Below are 27,175 nucleotides of genomic sequence, written 5' to 3'. Positions count from 1 at the left end.
AGATTCTGCCACTAAGCTAAGGGACCTGGGAGGCCTGAGGGAAGACCTTCCCTGTGAAAACTGATTAAAAAAAAAAGGCACTGAGTGCCTGTATTTGGAGCCTTGCAGAAGTCATTGTATTCAAGGAGTTAGTGATCTTGAGCAGGCTGTGTTTGCTCTATTGGGCCTTGTACTTAAGGCTTGAAAAGCCCATAGGTTAGCATGAGTAGCTGCTGTAAGGGAATCTGGAATGCCCTGTGCCAGCCTGTGCTGTGTGCTGGTGGATGTTATCATAGAGATAACATTCCAATTTGTCAGGAAAAATATATAATTCTGTTCGTTACACAAAATAAAAAGCACCATGGCATGGGAGGGAGCAGGAACCACTCTATGGACAAGATCTGCACAGCATGCTGTGGGAAAATCCATCCGGGGTCTGTCCAATACTGCATGAAAGCAGGGTTCTCAGCATCTGAAGGGATATAAGGTTTACTCACTATCAAAATTCCTATTTTTATTCTATCTTATTAAAACAGCTATTTTATTATTCCCTTTGTTGTCAGGCCTTTCTTATTGAGATCAGATTGTAGGTATTTCCTTCCACTTGATGAAAATTAATTCATTAACCTGTTTACCCGCTCTATGAAGTTTGTGGCACCCTCTTGCTCATAGTTTCTCGCATATGGGAAAAATTATTTGAGTACCACTCAGATGTGAGCATTTGAGAAATGGCTGTTAAAATGAAAAATCTAATGCTTTCACAAATAGCTTAACTTTCTCATAGAGAAAGTATGCATGCTTCTAATCATAACTTCACTTATTAAAGCAAATGTATATATTGAACTATTTCTTTCTATTCAACAATAAATGTGTTTCTAGCTAGTTTATTTTATTAAACATAGCAGGAAGAATTTTTTCAAAGCTTTGAATATTTTAAAACTTTATTTTTAGGAAAAATCCTTTTAATTTTGAGACATTTTATTAATTCCAGAAAAGCTTCCTTGTTCCAAGAAAGTTTGAACTTATTGTTCTCCTTTTAGGTGGCTGGAGTGAGTGAGGGTCTCAACATCAGTAGTTGGAGGGGCCATGGATCTAAGGAGCATGTGTCTGGAGTGCCAGCTATTGGGGTGATGGGTAAGAGTGAATATGGGGCCAGAAATTGGAGTCAGACAGGGCGTGTATGGACCCCTGGGCCTGTGGTGGCCAGCAACTAGAGTGAGTGGGAGTCTCAGTGCCAGCAACTGGAGCGGGTGAGGGTCTTGGCATCAGCATAAGGGGAGGCATTTGACAATCCCTTTTAGAAAACATCTTAATTGATCATAAGCTTGTGTTGTGATGTGTTTTCACAATGCTCTGGTGATAAACCTGTAATTCAGTTTCTTCAACCACAATATAAATTAGGAAATTTTTTTGCTTAAGGAATGTATTCTGTTGCAGCAGATGCATCTTCAAGTCCATTCACCTCTATAGCTAAGGGATTTTCTATTCTCTGTGTGAAGTTTTTTGTGGTTGGCACCAACACAAAGGCATTTAATGCCACTCTACTTTGTTTTCAGTGTGGCAATGTTTAACATCTCTTTGAATTTTCTCTGAATGTGGTAAAAAAAAATGTACCTGAAGGAGGTGCTGAGAGATTGTTCAGTTGCATTGCATTCTGGTTTTGACCTATTGTTGTCATGAAGTCTCATTGTACCATAGTGTTTATCATTTCCTTAAGCAATATAAAAGCAAAATTAATTGCAGGCTATGCCTTTGATTTTGATGGAGGAAGATAAAGCAGCAGTATTCATTGTTTGTCTTTATAACAACTGGATATTTCCTATGTGAATTAACTTTAAAAAAATTGCTAAAATGTTCATGTGATTATCCTCTGTCTGAAAAGTAATGGAAAAATATTTTTTCCTTTTATGTTGGAAAATATATGAAGATTTTGGACATATGACAGATTTTGATCTGAATTTTTTTTGAAAATTTGGTGAAATGGAGAACAGATATTTTAAAATAGATTTTGAGAATAATACTGCTTGCTGTAAAACTACAAACCCAAATATTATTTTTAACAGACCAATCATTTTATTCTGTCATTCTCATTTGTGCTGATGTGGTGGGTTGACCCAAGCTAGCAGATAAGCACCACACAGCCACTTGATTACTTTCTCCCACCAGCAGGACAGAGGAGAGAATAGAAGAGCAAGGAAACTCATGTATCTGTTGAGATAAAGATAATATAATAAGCTAAGGAAAGAGAAAGATGAAAGAAAATGAAAACAAAACAAAAAAAAGATAATGCAAAGGCAATCACTCACTGCTTCCTACAAGTAGAACGATGCTCAGGCAGTCCCTGAGCAATGGTTACTTTCCCCAAAAAACCCTCCCCTCCAATTTTATTGCTGCTGCAAGATGTTATATGGAATATCCCTTTGGTCAGTTCAGGTCAACTGTTCTGGTTCTGTCCTCTCCCAACTTTTTGCACATCCCAACCTATGTGCTGTGGGGCAGAGTGAGAAATGGAGGCAGCCTTGGCACTGTGTAAGCACTGTTCAGCAATAGCTAAAGCACTGGTGTGTTATCAACGCTGTTTTGGTCACAAATCCAAAACAGCACTGTGCTGCCACAGTTCTCTTCCTCCTGAAGAAGCTCTGCTAACCCATGATGGGCTCCAAGCTGTCTGTGGATGACACTGTGTGTATTGTGATTGTCAGAGGTGGCTTTGGAGGTCCTGGGCAATCCCCATTGTGCTGGTAGTTAGCTCCATACAGGCTGCTATGAAGAAAATTAACTCCATCCCAGCCAGACCCAGTACAGCAGATAATTGATTATTTTGTTATTTTTGCCACTACATGGTATCAGGACTGCTTGAATTTTGGGCTGATTTTACTTTTCTGTGGTAAGCTTGTCCTTTCATAGAGGATGTTACATGGATGTTTCCTGAAGTTCCTTTTTCGTCTAATTCTGTCAGGCTTTCATTTTTTTTCTTTATAAAAAATGAATGTTTCTTTTTCCTTTGAGTTGTGTTGAATTAATACATGTAGGTAGTGTTAGGTGAGCTTAGTAGGTTAAGATTTCTATGTGGTGGCTGGATTTTAAGGAGTTTTGGATGCTAACTTTCAGATTATTTTTCTGTCTTTTCAGGTCTCTGGATGGCAGACTGAAAAGAAATGCAGTTTTAAGAGGTATGCCTCATGTAGCCCAAAATATTCCTGACTAGCATATATGCTAATGATAAAGCCACTCCTTTGAGGAGGGGTCTCTTTCTTGTTCTCTGTTTCTGTGAGTCTAATAAGTTTTCTTTGCTGGAATCTCTGAAAGCTTCTTCTTCAAACCTGTTTTGTTAGTGGCATAACTTTACCAAAGAGGTCTGTAATATACTGTTTACCCATCTGGTTAATAATTTTAACAAGACATTACCTTAGTAGAGAAAGTATAGCATGAATGAGGATACTTGACTGACACATGTCTACCCCCTTCCACCCACTCTTGTTTTGAATTTTCTTTAAATTGAGAGTGTACTTGTTGTGGTTTAACTCTAGCTGGTAATTAAGTACCATGCATCTGCCTGCTCACTCCCCTCTCACCCAAAGGGATGGGGAGGAGAATTGGAAAGGAATGTAAAACTCGAGGGTTGAGATAAGAACAATTTAATAATTAAAATAGAATAAAAATGAAAGAACAATAATAACAATAATGACAATAACAGTTATAATGGGAGGGGGGGGATGATAAAATCCAAAGGGAAAGGGAGAAAGAAAACAATTGATACACAGTATAACTGCTCACCACTCACTGACCAATGCCCAGCCAGTCCCCGAGCAACAATCCTCCCCCAGCTAATCCTCCAAGTTTATATACCAAGCATGACGTCCCATGGTATGGAATACCTCTTTGGCTGGTTCAGGTCAGCTGTCCTGGCTGTGTCCCCTCCCAATTTCTTGTGCCCCTCCAGCCCTCTGGCTGGCAAGGCCCAAGAAATGGAAAAGTCCTTGACTTAGTATAAACATTACCCAGCAACAACTAAAAACACCAGTGCAGTTATCAACATTGTTCTCACATTAGAGCCAAACCACAGCACTGTACTAGCTACTAAGAAGAAAATTAACTCTGTCCCAGCTGAAATGCTGAAACCAGGACAGTACTCCAATTAGTTTTGTAGTTTCCTCTACTCCATCCCTTGGTTGAATGCTTGGGCTATCAGGCACTGATATTGTTCGTAGCCTCAGTGTGGTATAACATAACATTATTTAGAACCAAATAGAAGAAATACTAGTCTCTGCTCAAACAATTATTTTGGCATATTGGCTGGATATTTAGATATGATTGGTTTTTGTTTTGATTTTCATGTTCCTTCTTTTCAGAGTTCTGCCTCTTACTCCTCTCCTGTGTTGATATGTTGTGTCTGAATAATTCAGTGCTTTACAGCTGCTTGCAAAAGCACTCTCCTAGAAATTTAATTTGCTAGTTCTTCCCTTATCAATTTCAGGATTCATTCAAGAAATTATAGGGAATATGTTCCCTTTCTTGCAATTTGGAACAAATTTTAGAAAAATAGCCTTTTTCTCATTCTCACAGAAAGCTAGGTCTCATTCAATCTTTTTAGTACTCTCATTTTTTCTATTTTTTCAAAAGAAAACTTTCCCTTCTCTTCAGAATTGAGTCAAGTCTCTGAAACTTTAGAAGGTCTATTTCTTTAAGTAGTCACAATGTGGATTTTATGTTTCTGTCTAAAGAATGGTTCCTAATGAAAAGTACTTCTTTTTTGAGTTAAAACCAGCTCTTCAGCTCATCACAGAACTGCTTGTGTCACTGGATTCTAAGCTTTGTTTGCAAGGGTCCTAAAGAGTAATCTAACCTGCAAAGGGCTGATTTCTCACATTCCATCTTTTCTGCTTTCTTTTTCAGTAACTGGGACACAAATTAATTTTAAAAAGGTATCCTCTATCAGAGAAGAGTATTATCATTTAAAAATTGTGAAATTAGAGTGGAGAGTAGCTTCCTCTCTTCCAATAATGGATTTGAGGTTAGGGGATCATATTATGATGCTGGTTCTCACTTACTGGCTGGGTTAAGAGTAAGATGTTTCTGATCAAATGCCATTATGCAGTAGATAAAGAATTTGAGACAGTTATTTGCAGTACTTCTCAGTTTAAGACTTTCTGCTGTAGCAGATTGTTTAAACAAGTAACTGAGTAGCAGGGCTAATGAAGCTTTGTATCCTACAGATTTGTCTTGATTGACTGTGACTGATGTTTTAAACAAGTTATACTAAGATTTTTCTGTAACTCTCCACTAATTGCTACAAAACAATATTTTGGATAGAGGTTTGATGTCAGATGAAGGTTTACTGTGTTCAGTTGTGGAAAACATATTCAAAAGCTGAGGGTAAAATTGCAAATGTTCAAGTCCTGGTCCCTCCTCCTTGGCTGTTTGCTTTTATTTAAGAACATAAATATCTCTGTGATTTCTGCCTGTGAACTTGACTGCAATCATATGAAATATTCAGAAGTTCTTGGGGATGTATCTTATTGTTGTGGTTTAAACCCAGCCAGAAACTAAGTACCACGCAGCCACTTGCTCACTCCCTGCCCCCCTCACCCAGAGGGACAGGGAGGAGAATCAGAAAGGAATGTAAAACTCAAGGGTTGAGATAAGAACAATTTAATAATTGAAATAAAATAAAATAGGAGAAAAAAACCCAAAGCAATATTAATAATAACAATAACAACAATTATAATGAAAAGGAAGGAGAAGGGGAGAGGAATAAAATTCAAAGGGAAGGGATTAAAAACAAATGATGCACAATACATTTGCTCACTACCCTCTAACCAATGCCTAGCCAGTCCCCCAGCAGTGATCGGTAGACCCTGGCCAACTCCCCCCAGTTTATATACTGAGCATGACATTCTATGTCATGGAATATCCCTTTGAATAGTTCAGGTCAGCTATCCTGGCTATATCCCCTCCTAATTTCTTGTCCCCTTCCAGGCTTCTTGTTGGCAGGGCCTGAGAAACTCAGAAGTCATTGACTTAGTATAAACATTACCTAGCAACAACTAAAACCATCAGTGTGTTATCAACATTATTCTCACACCAAATGCAAGCCAGCACTGTACTAGCTACTAAGAAGAAAATTAACTCTATCCCAGCTGAAACCAGGACACTTGTATACACTGACTAGTTATATAAGCATTGTTACTGAAGCAAGACAAGCTAAAAACATCATCGGTTAATACATAGGTATGTGTTTCCCATATTAACTCCAGTGCACTCTAGTGAGTTTATAAATCAGTCTCTAATCCAGAAGACTGAATTTGGAGATGTGATTTTTTTTTTAAATTAAGAATAAGAATTTGATGCAAGAAGACTTTAGTCCAGGTGAAGCTTTGCAAAGGTAAACTTATACTCTCTTCTTGTAACTCAAAGCTACAGCTGCTTTCACCTCTAACCTTTTTCTGCTAGTTGTAAAAGCAGCAAGGTTTAAATGCTGTGATCATGCTATCTTAATTAAGTAGAGTTGATTTCTATGTAATTATAGCCAGATATTGGTTTCCTTGAGTACTCAGTGCAGCTTGAAAACAGTCCAAAGGATAAGAAATTTGTCTCTCATATCACTTGAATAGACCAATGGATGAGGTATTAATATTTGATTCCCTGCTTAATAGGGGTGAACAAATGTAATTTCATCTGTTTTGCAATTTTAAATAGACTGAACTTTACATAGGCACTTCCTATTTATTTGGAACAAAATGCATTTAAACTTGAATGCAGGTAAGAATCTGGGCACTAGGTTAATGAATTAGTCAGGAGAGATGGGATAATTTGTTCCAAATCCACCTTTTGTTTAATGATAGCCATAGGATTTAACTCAGTTACAACTGTTTTTGAGCTATTGGAAGGCATAATAAGTTGTGTTTGAATGTTACAAGCCACCTTACAACTTATGTATACTGGAGACATGTATTTACTATTCAGAGGCATTTCTTCTTCCTTTTTAAATTCAAAATTAGAGTGGATTACTTTCTCTAGAAAAGATTTCAAATTCACTTTTGGCTTCCTTTTGGACAATGTGCTTGCTGATTAAGAGGTAGGAAGACGGGATTTTTACAGATCCTGTTGCCTACATTCCAAAATGAGAGGTGGTGGTGGTATATGTGTGTATTACCTTCTATCCCATACATTTTTTAAAACATAGTATTGTAGAAGGTATTAAGAGGAAATCTTGGATTTGCCTAGAGAATAGGGTTAGTTAAAGCAAGATGGCTAATCTCAGTCTTCCTAATCTAAGGTTTTTTTAGACCTTGTATTAGCTTGCTATATAGAGCTGGTCTTTATCTGTAAATATCAGGTTAATTACCTGTGCAGAAAGTGTTAGTAGTCTGAGCAGAAGAATGTTACTTCAAGCTGAATTGTTGTGAGGAGGAGGAGGGAGTAGTGTGGTGGTGGTGGTGGTGGTGGAGGAGGAGGCAGTGGGGGGTGGGGTGGTGGAGGAGGGAGTGTGGGGGGGGTGGTGGTGGTGGAGGAGGAGGAGGGAGTTGGGGGTGGTGGTGGTTGAGGAGGAGGAGGGAGTAGTGTGGTGGTGGTGGTGGTGGAGGAGGAGGAGGGAGTAGTATGGTGGTGGTGGTGGTGGAGGAGGAGGGGGGGAGTTGGGGGTGGTGGTGGTGGAGGAGAAGGAGGGAGTAGTGTGGTGGTGGTGGTGGTGGAGGAGGAGGAGGGAGTAGTGTTCTGGTGGTGGTGGTGGAGGAGGAGGAGGGAGTAGTGTGGTGGTGGTGGAGGAGGAGGAGGAGGAGGGGAGTAGTGTGGTGGTGGTGGTGGTGGAGGAGGAGGGGGGAGTTGGGGGTGGTGGTGGTGGAGGAGAAGGAGGGAGTAGTGTGGTGGTGGTGGTGGTGGAGGAGGAGGAGGGAGTAGTGTTCTGGTGGTGGTGGTGGAGGAGGAGGAGGGAGTAGTGTGGTGGTGGTGGAGGAGGAGGAGGAGGAGGGGAGTAGTGTGGTGGTGGTGGTGGTGGAGGAGGGGGGAGTAGGGGGGGGTGGAGGATGAGGGAGGGTGGTGGGGGGGAGGCGGAGGAGGAGGGAGTAGTGTGGTGGAGGAGGGAGTAGGGTGGGGGTGGTGGTGGAGCAGGTGGAGTAGTAGTGTGGTGGAGGAGGGAGTAGTGAGTAGTGTGGTGGTGGAGGAGGAGGAGGAGGAGGAGGGAGTAGTGTGGAGGAGGAGGAGGAGGAGGAGGAGGAGGAGGGGAGTAGTGTGGTGGTGGAGGAGGAGGAGGAGGAGGGAGTAGAGTGGTGGTGGTGGTGGTGGAGGAGGAGGAGGGAGTAGTGTGGTGGTGGTGGTGGAGGAGGAGGAGGAGGGAGTAGTGTGGTGGTGGAGGACGAAGTAGTGTGGGGGTGGTGGTGGTGGAGGAGGAGGAGGGAGTAGGGGGTGATGGTGGTGGTGGAGGAGGAGGAAGATGTAGGGGGTGGTGGTGGTGGAGGAGAGAGTGGTGGTGGTGGTGGTGGTGGTGGTGGTGGAGGAGGAGGACGGGGGAGTCGGGGGGTGGGGGTGGTGGAGGAGGAGGAGGGAGTAGTGTGGTGGTGGTGGTGGAGGAGGAGGGGGGAGTTGGGGGGGGGTGGTGGTGGAGGAGAAGGAGGGAGTAGTGTGGTGGTGGTGGTGGTGGAGGAGGAGGAGGGAGTAGTGTTCTGGTGGTGGTGGTGGAGAAGGAGGAGGAGGGAGTAGTGTGGTGATGGAGGAGGAGGAGGAGGAGGGAGTAGTGTGGTGGTGGTGGTGGTGGTGGTGGAGGAGGGGAGTAGTGTGGTGGTGGTGGTGGTGGAGGAGGAGGAGGAGGGAGTAGTGTGGTGATGGAGGAGGAGGAGGAGGAGGGAGTAGTGTGGTGGTGGTGGAGGAGGAGGAGGAGGGAGTAGTGTGGTGGTGGTGGTGGTGGTGGAGGAGGGGGGAGTAGGGGGGGGTGGAGGATGAGGGAGGGTGGTGGGGGGGTGGCGGAGGAGGAGGGAGTAGTGTGGTGGAGGAGGGAGTAGGGTGGGGGTGGTGGTGGAGCAGGTGGGAGTAGTGTGGTGGAGGAGGGAGTAGTGAGTAGTGTGGTGGTGGAGGAGGAGGAGGAGGAGGAGGGAGTAGTGTGGTGGAGGAGGAGGAGGAGGAGGAGGGAGTAGTGTGGTGGTGGAGGAGGAGGAGGAGGAGGGAGTAGAGTGGTGGTGGTGGTGGTGGAGGAGGAGGAGGGAGTAGTGTGGTGGTGGTGGAGGAGGAGGAGGGAGTAGGGGGGGGTGGTGGTGGTGGTGGAGGAGGAGGGGGGAGTTGGGGGTGGTGGTGGTGGAGGAGGAGGGAGTAGTGTGGTGGTGGAGGAGGAGCAGGAGGACAGAGTAGTGTGGTGGTGGAGGAGAAGGAGGAGGACGGAGTAGTGTGGTGGTGGTGGAGGAGGAGGGAGTAGTGGGGTGGTGGAGAAGGAGGAGGTGGAGGGAGTAGTGTGGTGGTGGTGGTGGTGGAGGAGGAGGGGGGAGTTGGGGGTGGTGGTGGTGGAGGAGAAGGAGGGAGTAGTGTGGTGGTGGTGGTGGTGGAGGAGGGAGTGGGGGGGTGCTGGTGGAGGAGGAGGGAGTAGGGGGGGGTGGAGGATGAGGGAGGGTGGTGGGGGGTGGCGGAGGAGGAGGGAGTGTGGTGGTGGAGGAGGGGAGTAGGGTGGGGGTGGTGGTGGAGCAGGTGGGAGTAGTGTGGTGGAGGAGGGAGTAGTGAGTAGTGTGGTGGTGGAGGAGGAGGAGGAGGAGGAGGGAGTAGTGTGGTGGAAGAGGAGGAGGAGGAGGAGGGAGTAGTGTGGTGGTGGAGGAGGAGGAGGAGGAGGGAGTAGAGTGGTGGTGGTGGTGGTGGAGGAGGAGGAGGGGAGTAGTGTGGTGGTGGTGGAGGAGGAGGAGGGAGTAGGGGGGGGTGGTGGTGGTGGTGGAGGAGGAGGGGGGAGTTGGGGGTGGTGGTGGTGGAGGAGGAGGGAGTAGTGTGGTGGTGGAGGAGGAGCAGGAGGACAGAGTAGAGTGGTGGTGGAGGAGAAGGAGGAGGACGGAGTAGTGTGGTGGTGGTGGAGGAGGAGGGAGTAGTGGGGTGGTGGAGAAGGAGGAGGTGGAGGGAGTAGTGTGGTGGTGGTGGTGGTGGTGGTGGTGGTGGTGGTGGTGCAGGAGGAGGGAGTAGGGGGGGTGGTGGAGGATGAGGGAGTGTGGTGGGGGGGTGGAGGAGGAGGGAGTAGTGTGGTGGAGGAGGGAGTAGGGTGGTGGTGGTGGAGCAGGAGGAGGGAGTAGGAGGGTGGTTTTGGTGGTGGTGGAGGAGGAGGAGGGAGTAGGGGGTGGTGGTGGTGGTGGTGGAGGAGGGAGTGGGGGGTGGTGGTGGTAGTGGAGGAGGAGGGAGTGTGGTGGGGGGTGGTGGAGGAGGAGGGAGTAGGGGGTGGTGGTGGAGGAGGAGGGGAGTGGTGTGGTGGAGGAGGGAGTAGGGTGGTGGTGGTGGTGGTAGTGGAGGAGGGATTAGTGTGGTGGTGGAGGAGGAGGAGGAGGAGGGAGTAGGAGGGTGGTGGTGGTGGTGGTGGAGGAGGAGGAGGAGGAGGGAGTAGTGTGGTGGTGGTGGAGGAGGAGGATGAGGAGGGAGTAGTGTGGTGGTGGTGGTGGTGGAGGAGGAGGGGGGAGTTGGGGGTGGTGGTGGTGGAGGAGAAGGAGGGAGTAGTGTGGTGGTGGTGGTGGTGGAGGAGGAGGAGGGAGTAGTGTTCTGGTGGTGGTGGTGGAGGAGGAGGAGGGAGTAGTGTGGTGGTGGTGGAGGAGGAGGAGGAGGAGGGAGTAGTGTGGTGGTGGTGGTGGTGGAGGAGGGGGGAATAGGGGGGGGTGGAGGATGAGGGAGGGTGGTGGGGGGTGGCGGAGGAGGAGGGAGTAGTGTGGTGGAGGAGGGAGTAGGGTGGTGGTGGTGGTGGAGCAGGTGGGAGTAGTGTGGTGGTGGAGGAGGAGGAGGAGGAGGAGGAGGGAGTAGTGTGGTGGAGGAGGAGGAGGAGGAGGAGGAGGAGGGAGTAGTGTGGTGGTGGAGGAGGAGGAGGAGGAGGGAGTAGAGTGGTGGTGGTGGTGGTGGAGGAGGAGGAGGGAGTAGTGTGGTGGTGGTGGTGGGGTGGAGGAGGAGGAGGAGGGAGTAGTGTGGTGGTGGAGGACGAAGTAGTGTGGGGGGTGGTGGTGGTGGAGGAGGAGGAGGGAGGTAGGGGGGTGGTGGTGGTGGTGGAGGAGGAGGAAGATGTAGGGGGTGGTGGTGTTGAGGAGGGGAGTGGTGGTGGTGGTGGTGGTGGTGGTGGTGGGAGGAGGACGGACGGGAGTCGGGGGTGGGGGTGGTGGAGGAGGAGGAGGGAGTAGTGTGGTGGTGGTGGTGGAGGAGGAGGGGGGAGTTGGGGGGGTGGTGGTGGAGGAGAAGGAGGGAGTAGTGGTGGTGGTGGTGGTGGTGGAGGAGGAGGAGGGAGTAGTGTTCTGGTGGTGGTGGTGGTGGTGGAGGAGGGAGTAGTGTGGTGGTGGTGGTGGTGGAGGAGGAGGAGGAGGGAGTAGTGTGGTGATGGAGGAGGAGGAGGAGGAGGGAGTAGTGTGGTGGTGGTGGAGGAGGGAGGAGGAGGGAGTAGTGTGGTGGTGGTGGTGGTGGAGGAGGGGGGAGTGGGGGGGGTGGAGGAGGAGGGAGGGTGGTGGGGGGTGGCGGAGGAGGAGGAGTAGTGTGGTGGAGGAGGGAGTAGGGTGGGGGTGGTGGTGGAGCAGGTGGGAGTAGTGTGGTGGAGGAGGGAGTAGTGAGTAGTGTCGTGGTGGAGGAGGAGGAGGAGGAGGAGGGAGTAGTGTTGGTGGGAGGAGGGAGGAGGAGGAGGAGAGGAGTAGTGTGGTGGTGGAGGAGGAGGAGGAGGAGGGAGTAGAGTGGTGGTGGTGGTGGTGGAGGAGGAGGAGGGAGTAGTGTGGTGGTGGTGGAGGAGGAGGAGGGAGTAGGGGGGGGTGGTGGTGGTGGTGGAGGAGGAGGGGGGAGTTGGGGGTGGTGGTGGTGGAGGAGGAGGGAGTAGTGTGGTGGTGGAGGAGGAGCAGGAGGACAGAGTAGTGTGGTGGTGGAGGAGAAGGAGGAGGACGGGAGTAGTGTGGTGGTGGTGGAGGAGGAGGGAGTAGTGGGGTGGTGGAGAAGGAGGAGGTGGAGGGAGTAGTGTGGGTGGTGGTGGTGGTGGTGGTGGTGGTGGTGCAGGAGGAGGGAGTAGGGGGGGTGGTGGAGGATGAGGGAGTGTGGTGGGGGGGTGGAGGAGGAGGGAGTAGTGTGGTGGAGGAGGGAGTAGGGTGGTGGTGGTGGAGCAGGAGGAGGGAGTAGGAGGGTGGTTTTGGTGGTGGTGGAGGAGGAGGAGGGAGTAGGGGGTGGTGGTGGTGGTGGTGGAGGAGGGAGTGGGGGTGGTGGTGGTAGTGGAGGAGGAGGGAGTGTGGTGGGGGGTGGTGGAGGAGGAGGGCGTAGGGGGGTGGTGGTGGAGGAGGAGGGAGTGGTGTGGTGGAGGAGGGAGTAGGGTGGTGGTGGTGGTGGTAGTGGAGGAGGGATTAGTGTGGTGGTGGAGGAGGAGGAGGAGGAGGGAGTAGGAGGGTGGTGGTGGTGGTGGTGGAGGAGGAGGAGGAGGAGGGGAGTAGTGTGGTAGTGGTGGAGGAGGAGGATGAGGAGGGAGTAGTGTGGTGGTGGTGGTGGTGGAGGAGGAGGGGGAGTTGGGGGTGGCGGTGGTGGAGGAGAAGGAGGGAGTAGTGTGGTGGTGGTGGTGGTGGAGGAGGAGGAGGGGAGTAGTGTTCTGGTGGTGGTGGTGGAGGAGGAGGAGGGAGTAGTGTGGTGGTGGTGGAGGAGGAGGAGGAGGAGGGAGTAGTGTGGTGGTGGTGGTGGTGGTGGAGGAGGGGGGGAGTAGGGGGGGGTGGAGGATGAGGGAGGGTGGTGGGGGGGTGGCGGAGGAGGAGGGAGTAGTGTGGTGGAGGAGGGAGTAGGGTGGGGGTGGTGGTGGAGCAGGTGGGAGTAGTGTGGTGGTGGAGGAGGAGGAGGAGGAGGAGGGAGTAGTGTGGTGGAGGAGGAGGAGGAGGAGGAGGAGGAGGGAGTAATGTGGTGGTGGAGGAGGAGGAGGAGGAGGGAGTAGAGTGGTGGTGGTGGTGGTGGAGGAGGAGGAGGGAGTAGTGTGGTGGTGGTGGTGGAGGAGGAGGAGGAGGAGGGAGTAGTGTGGTGGTGGAGGACGAAGTAGTGTGGGGGGTGGTGGTGGTGGAGGAGGAGGAGGGGAGTAGGGGGTGGTGGTGGTGGTGGAGGAGGAGGAAGATGTAGGGGGTGGTGGTGGTGGAGGAGGGAGTGGTGGTGGTGGTGGTGGTGGTGGTGGTGGAGGAGGAGGACGGGGGAGTCGGGGGTGGGGTGGTGGAGGAGGAGGAGGGAGTAGTGTGGTGGTGGTGGTGGAGGAGGAGGGGGGAGTTGGGGGGGGGGGTGGTGGAGGAGAAGGAGGGAGTAGTGTGGTGGTGGTGGTGGTGGAGGAGGAGGAGGGAGTAGTGTTCTGGTGGTGGTGGTGGAGAAGGAGGAGGGAGTAGTGTGGTGGTGGTGGTGGTGGAGGAGGAGGAGGAGGGAGTAGTGTGGTGATGGAGGAGGAGGAGGAGGAGGGAGTAGTGTGGTGGTGGTGGAGGAGGAGGAGGAGGGAGTAGTGTGGTGGTGGTGGTGGTGGAGGAGGGGGGAGTAGGGGGGGGGTGGAGGATGAGGGAGGGTGGTGGGGGGTGGCGGAGGAGGAGGGAGTAGTGTGGTGGAGGAGGGAGTAGGGTGGGGGTGGGGGTGGAGCAGGTGGGAGTAGTGTGGTGGAGGAGGGAGTAGTGAGTAGTGTGGTGGTGGAGGAGGAGGAGGAGGAGGAGGGAGTAGTGTGGTGGAGGAGGAGGAGGAGGAGGAGGGAGTAGTGTGGTGGTGGAGGAGGAGGAGGAGGAGGGAGTAGAGTGGTGGTGGTGGTGGAGGAGGAGGAGGGAGTAGTGTGGTGGTGGTGGTGGTGGAGGAGGAGGGGGGGAGTTGGGGGTGGTGGTGGTGGAGGAGAAGGAGGGAGTAGTGTGGTGGTGGTGGTGGTGGAGGAGGAGGAGGGAGTAGTGTGGTGGTGGTGGTGGTGGTGGAGGAGGAGGAGGGAGTAGTGTTCTGGTGGTGGTGGAGGAGGAGGAGGAGGGAGTAGTGTGGTGGTGGGGGGAGGAGGAGGAGGAGGGAGTAGAGTGGTGGTGGTGGTGGTGGAGGAGGAGGAGGGATTAGTGTGGTGGTGGTGGTGGTGGAGGAGGAGGGGGGAGTTGGGGGTGGTGGTGGTGGAGGAGAAGGAGGGAGTAGTGTGGTGGGTGGTGGTGGTGGAGGAGGGGAGTGGGGGGGTGCTGTGGAGGAGGAGGGAGTAGGGGGGGGTGGAGGATGAGGGAGGGTGGTGGGGGGTGGCGGAGGAGGAGGGAGTGTGGTGGTGGAGGAGGGAGTAGGGTGGGGGTGGTGGTGGAGCAGGTGGGAGTAGTGTGGTGGAGGAGGGAGTAGTGAGTAGTGTGGTGGTGGAGGAGGAGGAGGAGGAGGAGGGAGTAGTGTGGTGGAAGAGGAGGAGGAGGAGGAGGGAATAGTGTGGTGGTGGAGGAGGAGGAGGAGGAGGGAGTAGAGTGGTGGTGGTGGTGGTGGAGGAGGAGGAGGGAGTAGTGTGGTGGTGGTGGAGGAGGAGGAGGGAGTAGGGGGTGGTGGTGGTGGTGGTGAAGGAGGAGGGGGGAGTTGGGGTTGGGTGGTGGTGGAGGAGGAGGGAGTAGTGTGTTGGTGGAGGAGGAGCAGGAGGACAGAGTAGTGTGGTGGTGGAGGAGAAGGAGGAGGACGGAGTAGTGTGGTGGTGGTGGAGGAGGAGGGGAGTCGTGTGGTGGTGGAGAAGGAGGAGGTGGAGGGAGTAGTGTGGTGGTGTGGTGGTGGTGGTGGTGGTGGAGGAGGAGGGAGTAGGGGGGCTGGTGGAGGATGAGGGAGTGTGGTGGGGGGGTGGAGGAGGAGGGAGTAGTGTGGTGGAGGAGGGAGTAGGGTGGTGGTGGTGGAGTAGGAGGAGGGAGTAGGAGGGTGGTTTTGGTGGTGGTGGAGGAGGAGGAGGGAGTAGGGGGGGGGTGGTGGTGGTGGTGGAGGAGGGAGTGGGGGGTGGTGGTGGTAGTGGAGGAGGAGGGATTGTGGTGGGGGGTGGTGGAGGAGGAGGGAGTAGGGGGTGGTGGTGGAGGAGGAGGGAGTGGTGTGGTGGAGGAGGGAGTAGGGTGGTGGTGGTGGTGGTAGTGGAGGAGGGATTAGTGTGGTGGTGGAGGAGGAGGAGGAGGAGGGAGTAGGAGGGTGGTGGTGGTGGTGGTGGAGGAAGTAGTAGTGTGGGGGTGGTGCTGGAGGAGGAGGGAGTAGTGTGGTGGTGGGAGGAGGAGGAGGGGGAGGGAGTAGGAGGGTGGTGGTGGTGGTGGTGGTGGAGGAGGAGGAGGAGGAGGGAGTAGTGTGGTGGTGGTGGAGGAGGAGGATGAGGAGGGAGTAGTGTGGTGGTGGTGGTGGTGGAGGAGGAGGGGGGGAGTTGGGGGGGGGTGGTGGTGGAGGAGAGGGAGGGAGTAGTGTGGTGGATGTGGGTGGTGGAGGAGGAGGAGGGAGTTGTGTTCTGGTGGTGGTGGTGGAGGAGGAGGAGGGAGTAGTGTGGTGGTGGAGGAGGAGGAGGAGGAGGGAGTAGAGTGGTGGTGGTGGTGGTGGAGGAGGAGGAGGGAGTAGTGTGGTGGTGGTGGTGGTGGAGGAGGAGGGGGGAGTTGGGGCTGGTGGTGGTGGAGGAGAAGAGGGGAGTAGTGTGGTGGTGGGGTGGTGGTGGAGGAGCAGGTGGGGGTGGGGGTGGGGGTGGTGGAGGAGAAGGAGGGAGTAATGTTTTGGTGGTGGTGGAGGAGGAGGAGGAGGGAGTAGTGTGGTGGTGGAGGAGGAGGAGGAGGAGGGAGTAGTGTGGTGGTGGAGGAGGAGGAGGAGGGAGTAGTGTGGTGGTGGAGGAGGAGGAGGAGGAGGGAGTAGTATGGTGGTGGTGGAGGAGGAGGAGGAGAGGGAGTAGTGTGGTGGTGGTGGAGGAGGGAGTGGGGGGGTGGTGGGAGGAGGAGCGAGTGGGGGGGGTGGAGGATGAGGGAGGGTGGTGGGGGGTGGCGGAGGAGGAGGGAGTAGTGTGGTGGAGGAGGGGAGTAGTGAGTAGTGTGGTGGTGGAGGAGGAGGAGGAGGAGGAGGGAGTAGTGTGGTGGTGGAGGAGGAGGAGGAGGAGGGAGTAGAGTGGTGGTGGTGGTGGTGGAGCAGGTGGGAGTAGTGTGGTGGAGGAGGGAGTAGTGAGTAGTGTGGTGGTGGAGGAGGAGGAGGAGGAGGGGAGTAGTGTGGTGGAGGAGGAGGAGGAGGAGGAGGGAGTAGTGTGGTGGTGGAGGAGGAGGAGGAGGAGGGAGTAGAGTGGTGGTGGTGGTGGTGGTGGAGGAGGAGGGGGGAGTAGTGTGGTGGTGGAGGAGGAGGAGGACGGAATAGTTTGGTGGTGGAGGAGGAGGAGGAGGAGGGAGTAGTGTTGTACCGAAATCTCAGAATGAAGAACTTATCGACACCAATGTGATGTAGATAAGCAGACTCTTCTTTATTGATGGCCGGGTGCGTGAGCGAGTCCTCTCACGATCAACGCACACCAAGTCTCAAAATCAGACACCATATATAGAACTATTCATACATATTCATTAACTATTCATACATAATCATAATATTTCCCATAAATCATTAACATACCCTCCTCCCATATCCGATTCTGCGCAATAGAGCTTAGAAAGGTCTAGAAATGGGTCTGGGGTACGATTTGGGTAGGTGGTGTATGAGTCGGTGGTCGCCATCTCCCCCTGCCGGAATTACCTTTTACTAAAGTTCACGGTTTCTTGGCAGGCAACTACAAGCTGTTCCAGTCGACTCTTCCAATGTCCATTAATCTCATATTCTGACATCTCAATACACTTTCTATATACAGAAGTCTGGTCAGATACAAAGAAACCTTTCAAACCCTAAATTATTACTTAAGTTTCAACAATGATTCCAGCCCATTCTTCTGGCCTTAGTACAAGATGTACAGAGGGTCTCCTGACAGCTTTTACTAAATAATCATAAGTTTCTTCAAAATATATTTTTATCCTCCTATATTTCTATTCTATAAAATAACTCTATAAAATCAAATAATCAAACAAATAAAGTCAATCAATCTTAACTTTTTAACAAATCGATAACATTTCCCCCCTTTGAAAGTGTTGAAAATCATTATTTCAATACTTTCACACTATTTACATGTTATTTGTTTCAACATATTTTGGTGGTGGGCTATATCTTGGTGGACTAGTAGGTACTTCTCTCATAATCATACGATTGACTGCAATCCTATTGATAAACTGCTTCTTCAAACATACATATACTAACATGATCATCAAAAAGACAATCAATAACAAAACCAAAGTTTTGATTATAGATTGTATCCAAGAGCTCAAGTTCCATCCTAATTTATTAAAATTTTTTCCAAGCCAATCTTCTGACATATCCTTTTGAATTGATTCAGTTTCTCTTTCAGTTTTTCCCAATAGGTCTAGATCATGTTCCACATCCTGAGTGACATTTGGAATGTGGATACAACAGTGGTCCAGTTTATCCTTGAGATATCCACATACTCCATGTTCTTTAAGTAGGAGCATATCTAGTGCCATTCTATTTTGTAAAGTCATTCTGGAGGTCACCTGTAATTGTATGTTCAATTTCCTTAAACCCCTTTTTAGTAACGTTTGCTAATTTTTCCACTTGACCAGTTAACTTATAAAGCCATGCTCTGTTCCTGTATGATGCTATAGGATTTAAAAGTGATTCAAGTGCCCGACCAATTTTCACTCCTGTAGAAGGTTCATTCCAATTATCATCATTTGTCTCAGATCTCTTTATTCGTTTCAGTTCTAAATTTTCTAGGGATCCTCTAAATGGTGATTTTCTTCCAAATCGGACACAATGTTGGCATGCCTAAAGTAATTTGTTTCACTTTACCATCTAATGGTAGATGAGTTGTCCAGGTTCCATCACTCAATGCCCAAATTAAATGTCCAGGACTTCGAATAGTAGCTTTTCTGCAACTAAACAAAGTTCCTCTTCTGACTGTAAAAGTGCTGGTTAAATTGAGAGTATTCTTAAGACCTCGACAAAAACAACCATATTTCAAAGCAGCAGCCAAAGGAAGAATTCTTTGGATTACTAAGTCTGCATTACTACAATCATACGCTTTTTCACATTTCCACCATGGCACTATTTTATTCTCTTTTTCTCCTAATTAAGTTGTTCTGTCATTGACCCAGGGTAATACTGAAAACACTTTTCCCCTCCCATGTAAAACACCAAGGAGTTTTTGCCATATACCGAAAATGGGAATATATGGTCATAGACCAAACCGAATCCCAAACTATTTCCTTTTCCTGTAGGGTTTGATTCTTTTTCTCACATTTTGTCTCGGTTACCCATACACTGGTGTTTGTTGTAGCCATTTTAGGATAATAACACCATCCCTTGTTCCGTAAATCTCCCTCTAATCCCGGTTTAGCTACAAATCGTCTTTACATTCCCACATGGTTGAATATACCTGGTGATTCTTCTCCAACTTTAACCTTTTGCAATTCCCAAGTTTCCCTAGGCTCTTGTTTACAAATCCACAGTCTCATTTCCAAATTCTAATTTGGTCAAATTCATGGTTAAGATTCCCCATGGAATAGATTCACCTACTGCCCTCGGTATTGGTAAACAAGCAGTGATTTGTGTAACATTTTGTAAATTGGCAAATTCTTTAATCAATCCTACCATCAAATTTTCCTCAGTCGTTTGTTTGGGAATTTCAATTACTTGTTCTGTTTCTGTTTGTCTTTTGTTCCTGTCCACCAAGTCAGCCCATGATCCCACCAACACTACCAACCAAAAGAAAATCCAAAAGCCAATCATAACCTGATATAAAAAACTAGACATGTTTCAAAGTCAATTTTAAAGTCTGGGTCACGGTTGATAATCTTCCATGGAGTAGGTGCTTTCTTCACTCGAGTATAATGGATCCAAGCCTCCGACTCTGCTATTTTGATAGCTGTAAAAGTGGTTAACAGTACTTAGAAAGGTCCTTTCCAACGCTCCTGCAAAGGTTCAGAGGTCCAGGTCTTCACATAGACATAATCTCCTGGTTGGAAATCATGCACTGAATTTTCCAGGGATAAAGGTCTATTCCAAATTACTGCACTCCAAATTGCAGCCAAAGTTTTTCCTAGAGAAAGCAAATAGTTATATACATCCTGCTTTCCTTTTACATGTACGTTTGGATTTGGTTCTGGAGATTCATATGGTTTTCCATATAATAATTCATAAGGACTGACTGAGGTTCCACTCTTTGGCTGTACCCTGATACGTAATAACGCCAATGGAAGCGCCTGAGGCCACTTTAGACTGGTTTCTTGACAAATTTTACTTATTTGTCGTTTCAAAGTTTGATTCATTCTTTCCACTTTCCCACTAGATTGTGGTCTCCAAGAGGCATGTAAATCCCAATTAATACCCAATACTTTGCTAACACTTTGGACTACTTCGGCGACAAAGTGTGGACCTCTGTCAGAAGAAATTCCAATAGGAACTCCAAATCTCGGAATTATTTCTTGTAATAACCACTTCACCACTTCTTTTGCTTGTGTGGTGCGACAGGGAAGGGCTTCTGGCCATCCTGTAAAAGTATCAACCCCTACCAGAATGTACCGGTACCCATTTTGTCTGAGTAATTCTGAAAAATCTACTTGCCAATAATCTCCAGGTTCTACACCAGATTTCAGTCTACCCATTTGAACCTTTTTCTTAATCACTGGATTATTTTTCAAACATACTTCACACTTTGCAGTTACTATTTTAGCTATTCCCAACATTTTAACTGATACCACTTGTTTTCATAAGGATGTTACTAAGGCTTCTGCTCCCCAGTGACATTCTTGGTGCCTTGTTTGAATTATCTCTCTCATTAAAAGAGGTGGAATTACTACCTGTCCATTAGGAGTTATCCACCATCCCGCTAAGTTTTTCTTAGCATTTAATAACTGACCTAATTTGTCATCTTCTTCTGAATATCTCGGTTTTTCCCTAGGAAGGGTTACTGTTTTAGAAGGAATTATTGCCATTTGCGATGCTTGTTTCTTTGCTACCTTTTTTGCTGTTTTATCAGCTAAATTATTTCCAACTATTATTTTTGTATTCCCAATCTGATGTGCCTTACAGTGCATGATTGCTACTTGATCTGGCTTTTGAACTGCTTGCAATAATCGTAAAATTTCTGTTTGATGTTTAATGTTTGATCCTTGAGAGGACAATAACCCCCTCTCTTTCCACAAAGCTCCATGGACATGCACTACCCCAAAGGCATATTTTGAATCAGTCCAGATATTTACTCTCTTGTCTTTGCTTAGCTCTAAGGCTCGAATTAAAGCGATGAGTTCCGCCTTTTGGGCTGATGTGGTACTCCCTAATGCTCCTGCTTCTATAACTGTAGTCTCTGTTGTTACCGCATATCCGGCGTATCGGACTCCTTGTTCCATAAAGCTGCTTCCATCAGTATACAGTTCCCAATCTGGTCGCTCCAATGGCACATCCTTCAGATCTTCACGACTGGAATAAACATACTCGATGGTAGCCAAGCAATCATGTTCCAGTTGTCCTTCTTCCTGTATGGAACTTAAAAACACTGCAGGATTTACCAGGTTAGTTGTCTTTAGAATCACATCATCCTGTTCAGTCAGTACCGCCTGGTACTTCATCATTCGGCTGGGAGACAGCCAGTGTCCCCCCTTCTGTTCTAGGACAGTTATCACCATGTGTGGAACATAGACTGTTATTGTTCTTCCCAAAGTCAATTTCCGAGCTTCTTGTATGAGCATCACTGTTGCGGCCACTGCTCGAAGGCAGTTTGGCCACCCTTTACTCACTGTGTCCAGTTGTTTAGAGAAGTATCCGACTGGTCGTTTCCAGCTTCCTATCCTCTGGGTTAGCACTCCCAGTGCCAGGTGTTGCCTTTCATGAACAAACAACTGGAAATCTTTGGTTAAATCTGGCAGTCCCAAAGCAGGTGCAGACATTAAGGCACGTTTCAACTCTACAAAAGCCTTTTGTTGTTGTGGGCCCCATACAAAGGGAGAATTCTTTTGGGCCTCATACAGCGGTTTAGCTATTAGCTAATATCATTAGTTAATGTTATCATTATAAAGTTATCATTAGTTAATCATTAGCTAATAATCATTAGTTCATGATCCAAAGGCGACACCACCCAGTCATTCCCAAAAACGCTCTGAGTTCATGAATATTTCTCGGCTCAGGTATACCACAAATAGCTTCTTTGCGATCTTTTCCTAATTGCCGTTGTCCTTTTGAAATCTCAAAGCCCAGATATATCACAGTCTGGCAGGCTATCTGGGCTTTCTTCCTGGATACCTTATACCCATTTAGTCCCAGGAAATTCAAAAGGTCACCTGTATACAGGTAAGTCTTTCTTCTGTAGCAATCAGTATGTCATCCACATATTGTAGGAGTAAATGTCCAGGTCTTGATTTATCCTGTTTCTAGATTTCAAGTTCTTTAGCTAATTGATTTCCAAAAATAGTTGGACTGTTTTTAAATCCTTGGGGTAATCTAGTCCATGTCAACTGCATCCTTCGCCCGGTTTGAGGATTTTCCCATTCAAAAGCAAACAGTTTTCTGCTTTCCTTTTCCAAAGGTATACAAAAGAAAGCATCTTTTAGATCAAGCACTGTAAACCATTGATAAGTGTCCCTTAATGCTGTTAACAGTGTATAAGGGTTTGCTACTACAGGATAAAAGTCCTTAACTATTTGATTTACTGCTCTCAAATCTTGTACCAGCCTATATTCACCCGATGGTTTTCTGACTGGTAAAATAGGAGTCTTATACTCAGATTCACATTCTTCCAAAATTTTATACTCCAAAAATTTATCAATCAATTTCTTTAATTCCTGTCTCACTTCTGGTTTGATTGGATACTGTTTAATTCTCACTGTTCCTGCACCTTCTTTTAAATCTATTTTAACAGGTTCTGCTAGTTTCGATTTACCAGGAATATTTGTTTCCCATACAACAGGGATCACTGCCAAATCCACCTCCGGTGGAATTTCTTGTTTAACTCTTTCTTGTATCATCAAGATCTCTCCCGTTTTTGACTCGGGTATTTTCAAAAAAAATTCTCCTTCATCAAAAACAATTTGTGCATTTAATTTAGACAACAAGTCTCTTCCTAACAAGGGTATCGGACATTCTGGTACATACAAAAATTCATGTGTAATTATCTTATTTCCAAATTTCAAATCTAGGGGTTGTAGAAATGGCCTGTTTTCTTCTTTCCCTGTTGCCCCTATTATATTGGCTGTTTTTGTTCCAATTTTTCCTTTACATGTATTTAATACCGAAAATGTCGCTCCTGTATCTACCAAAAATTTAACTTCTTTATCTCCCAGCTTAATTTTAACCAGAGGTTCAGCTGGGTTCCCCTCCGGTCCCCTTCAATCGTCTAAAATAATTTCCTTGGCAAGGTCATGAGAAACACTCTTGTTTCTAGGGCAATCCTTTTTCCAATGTCCTTCCTCTCTACACAAAGCACACTGATTTACTCTCAAGGGGGTATTAAAATTTCGATTGCCACAGTGCATACAACCTCCCCTTCCATTAAATCCTCGTCCTCTTCCTCTGCCCCTTCCTCTGTCCACTGTTCCTGTCATTACTGCCAATAAATCTGTTCTCCTCGATTTTCTTTCTTCTCTTTCCCTGTTGTTATATACTCTCCATGCAACTTCCAACATTGTGTTCAAACTCCTTGAATTCTCTCCCTCCAGTTTCTGAAGTTTTTTTCTTATATCTGGTGCCGATTGCCCCATAAAAATCAAAGCCAGTTGCATTTGTGCTGCCTCTGTTTCCACTCTCAGATCAGTATATTTTCTGGCAGCTTCCTTTAATCTTTCCAAAAATGCTGAGGGAGATTCATTTTTATCTTGTCTTACTTCATATAATTTAGACCAATTCAGAGATTTAGGCATGGCATGTCTAATCCCATATAAAACCCATTTTTGATACCGTCTCAATCTTTCTCTATGTGTTACATTATTTGGATCCCACTGCGGATCCGCAGATGGAAAATTCTGTTCTATTGTTCCACCTGTAATTCCACTCATCACATCCAACTCTGCCTGTGCTTTACCGGCTTTTAATACCATTTGCTTCTCTGTATCGTCTAACACATTATCCAAGATCACCTGTAAATCGTTCCAGTCTGGATTCTGTGTTCTAATTATAGTATCTACCACCTTGCCCACCTTTTCAGGATCTTCTCTATAATTTCCTGCTGCCTGCTTCCAAGTCATCAAATCCATAGCTGTAAAAGGTACTTTCACATAAACCGGTCCATCATTACCAACTCCCTGTCGCAGGGGAGCTATAGTCTGTGTCTGTTGCCGAGTTCTCTGTGAAACAGGAGTATGAATTACAATCTCTGATAATCTCTCTTCCACATCTCCTGTTCCACTACTATCCGGTTCAATTGCCTGTTCTCGTACCCTAGATTCTCAACTCTGATTCCTTTCTCTCCTAAGAGGGGATATATCTAATTCTGGTCCATTATCACTCTCAATAACAGTTTTCTTCTTTAAGCAACTTTTTCCAATTTCACAAGTTGAACAACACCTTTTTACTTTCTTGTTATCTGCAGTTACAGCCATCACAAGATTATCTCTATCAATTAACTTGCATTCTTCGTGCCAGTCTTTTCTCTGTCTCAGGTAAAAGAACAAATCCACATATGGCATTTCGCTCCATTTTCCTTCCCTCTTACAATACAACATTAACTGCAAAATAGTATTATAATTCAGTGTTCCATTTATGGGCCACTTTTCCTGATTTTCCAATGTATACAGAGGCCACCAATTATTACAATACTCAATCATCTGGCTTTTCGGCAAATCCTCATACAAATCTCCCCAGTGTGCCAACAAACATCCTAATGGAGAATTTTTCGGGATTTTATCATTTACAACAAGATTACCCATGCTTTTACTTTTAAACAACCGAGTTAACTTAGATGCCATAATATAATCTCTCACCATACAATACACAATTATTCAACTCTGTCACTCCGATCCGCGGATCCACACTCCACACTCGCTTTCGTGCTCAATTGCACGTCTCACCCTTACAGCCACACTCACACTTACCCACAGTTACTTTAAACAAACATATAACACAATATTATACCTCTTAATTTTCTTCTTAATGCACAAACACAAAACAACAAAAACAAAAACTTCTAACTTCTTGTTAGAGGCACTACCTTAGACAACACTATAGCATATAGTTTCTCTTGTTTCCACTTTTGTCCAACCCTGCAATAGCTTTCGCTTATGTCTTACGGGCAGACGCCTAGGCTTCCACTTCCACAAGGATCCTTTTAGTCCAACCCTGCGCAGCTTTCACCGCGTCTGACAGGCAGACTTACTCAGTGAGACTCAAACTCACTGGTGGGTCTCCAACCCACTCCTTACCATACACCTATTATAGTGGGACTACCCCCCACTTTCTTGAGTGCATTTACTTACTTTAGTGGGACTCCCACCCACTTACTACAATTAAAAAAAGAAGTGTCTTACCAAATATCCAGGGAACGTCGCGAAGAGCCTTACAGATCGGGGATCGATGGGTATCCCCGAGAAATCCTCGGTGCCGGCTGGAACCGATCAGGTCCCCGACTCCTCCGGCCTCCTTCAGCGAGGTCCCATCTGGGTCGCAAAAACTGTTACCGAAATCTCGGAATGAAGAACTTATCGACACCAATGTGATGTAGATAAGCAGACAATTCTTTATTGATGGCCGGGTGCGTGAGTGAGTCCTCTCACGATCAACGCACACCAAGCTTCAAAATCAGACACCATATATAGAACTTATTCATACATATTCATTAACTATTCATACATAATCATAATATTTCCCATAAATCATTAACATACCCTCCTCCCATATCCGATTCTGCGCAATAGAGCTTAGAAAGGTACAGAAATGGGTCTGGGGTACGACTTGGGTAGGTGGTATATGAGTCGGTGGTCGCGATCTCCCCCTGCCGGAATTACCTTTTACTAAAGTTCACGGTTTCTTGGCAGGCAACTACAAGCTGTTCCAGTCGACTCTTCCCAATTTCCATTAATCTCTTATTCTGACATCTCAATACACTTTCTACATGCAGAAGACTGGTCAGATACAAAGAAACCTTTCAAACCCTAAAATATTACTTAAGTTTCAACAATGATTCCAGCCCATTCTTCTGGCCTTAGTACAAGATGTACAGAGGGTCTCCTGACAGCTTTTACTAAATAATCATAAGTTTCTTCAAAATATATTTTTATCCTCCTATATTTCTATTCTATAAAATAACTCTATAAAATCAAATAATCAAACAAATAAAGTCAATCAATCTTAACTTTTTAACAAATTGATAACAGTGTGGTGGTGGTGGAGGAGGAGGAGGAGGGAGTAGTGTGGTGGAGGAGGGAGTAGGGTGGTGTTGGTGGTGGAGCAGGAGGGAGTAGTGTGGTGGTGGTGGAGGAGGAGGGAGTAGGGAGTAGTGCGGTGGTGGTGGTGGTGGAGGAAGAGGACGGAGTAGTGTGGTGGTGGAGGAGGAGGAGGAGGATGGAGTAATGTGGTGGTGGAGGAGGAGGAGGGAGTAGTGTGGTGGTGGTGGAGGAGGAGGAGGAGGGAGTAGTGTGGTAGTGGTGGTGGTGGTGGTGGAGGAGGGAGTGGGTGGGGGTGGTGGAGGAGGAGGGAGTGGGGGGGGGTGGGGGAGGGTGGAGGAGGAGGGAGTATTGTCCTGGGGGTGGAGGAGGAGGAGGGAGTAGTGTGGTGGAGGAGTGAGGAGGGAGTAGTGTGGTGGTCGTTTTGGAGGAGGAGGAGGGATTAGTGTGGTGGTAGAGGAGGAGGAGGAGGAGGAGGAGTGAATTGGTGGTGATGGTGGAGGAGAAGGAGGAGGGAGTAGTGTGGTGGTAGAGGAGGAGGAGGAGGAGGGAGTAGTGTGGCGGTGGAGGAGGAGGAGGAGGGAGTAGTGTGGTGGTGGTGATGGTGGTGGTGAGGAGGAGGGAGTAGTGTGGTGGAGGAGGGAGTAGGGTGGGGGTGGTGGTGGAGCAGGAGGGAGTAGTGTGATGGAGGAGGGAGGAGGAGGAGGGAGTAGTGTGGTGGTGGTGGTGGAGGAGGAGGAGGGAGTAGGAGGGTGGTGGTGGTGGAGGAGGAGGAGGAGGAGGGAGTAGTGTGGTGGTGGTGGTCGTGGTGGAGGAGGAGGAGGGAGTAGGAGGGTGGTAGTGGTGGTGGTGGTGGAGGAGGAGGGAGTAGGGGGGGTGGTGGAGGATGAGGGAGTGTGGTGGGGGGGGGAGGAGGAGGGAGTAGTGTGGTGGGAGTGGTGGAGGAGGAGGGAGTAGTGTGGTGGAGGAGGGAGTAGGGTGGGGTTGGTGGTGGAGCAGGAGGGAGCAGTGTGGTGGAGGAGGGAGGAGGGAGGAGGGAGTAGTGTGGTGGTGGTGGAGGAGGAGTGAGTAGAGGGTGGTGGTGGTGGTGGAGGAGGAGGGAGTAGGGGGTGAGGTGGTGGAGGAGGGAGTGGGGGAGGTGGTGGTGGTGGAGGAGGAGGGAGTGTGGTGGGGGGTGGTGGAGGAGGAGCGAGTGGTGTGGTGGAGGAGGGAGTAGTGTGGGGGTGGAGGAGGAGGAGGAGGAGTGAGTTGGTGGTGATGGTGGTGGAGGAGAAGGAACAGGGAGTAGTGTGGTGGTGGTGGTGGAGGAGGAGGAGGAGGAGGGAGTAGTGTGGTGGTGGAGGAGGAGGAGGGAGTAGTGTGGTGGTGGAGGAGGAGGAGGAGGGAGTAGTGTGGTGGTGGAGGAGGAGGATGAGGAGGGAGTAGTGTGGTAGTGGTGGTGGTGGTGGTGGAGGAGGGAGTGGGGGGTGGTGGTGGAGGAGGAGGGAGTGGGGGGGGTGGAGGAGGAGGAGGGTGTGGGGGGGGTGGAGGAGGGAGTATTGTCGTGGGGGTGGTGGAGGAGGAGGGAGTAGTGTGGTGGAGAAGTGAGGAGGGAGAAGGGAGCAGTGCGGTGGTGGTTTTGGAGGAGGAGGAGGGATTAGTGTTGTGGTAGAGGAGGAGGAGGAGGAGGAGGAGGAGGGAGGAGG

General features: G+C 48.6%; 1 protein-coding gene across 2 annotated transcripts in view; it reads left to right on the top strand.

The window, feature by feature from the left end:
- The first annotated feature begins 1,017 nt into the window (after window positions 1–1,017).
- Window positions 1,018–27,175, top strand: part of LOC129783110 (polycomb group RING finger protein 3-like) — an 83,522-nt gene continuing 57,364 nt past the window's right edge. For both annotated transcript variants that reach the window (XM_055792819.1, XM_055792820.1), the window contains exons 1-2: window positions 1,018–1,113; window positions 3,112–3,152. The gene's annotated coding sequence lies outside the window, so the exon portion shown is untranslated. The remainder of the gene's footprint in view (window positions 1,114–3,111; window positions 3,153–27,175) is intronic.

Source organism: Falco peregrinus, chromosome W, assembly GCF_023634155.1.
Source record: "Falco peregrinus isolate bFalPer1 chromosome W, bFalPer1.pri, whole genome shotgun sequence".
Lineage (NCBI taxonomy): Eukaryota > Metazoa > Chordata > Aves > Falconiformes > Falconidae > Falco > Falco peregrinus.
Note: the sequence above shows the minus strand (reverse complement) of the source record. Positions and strands in the feature narration are given on the sequence as shown.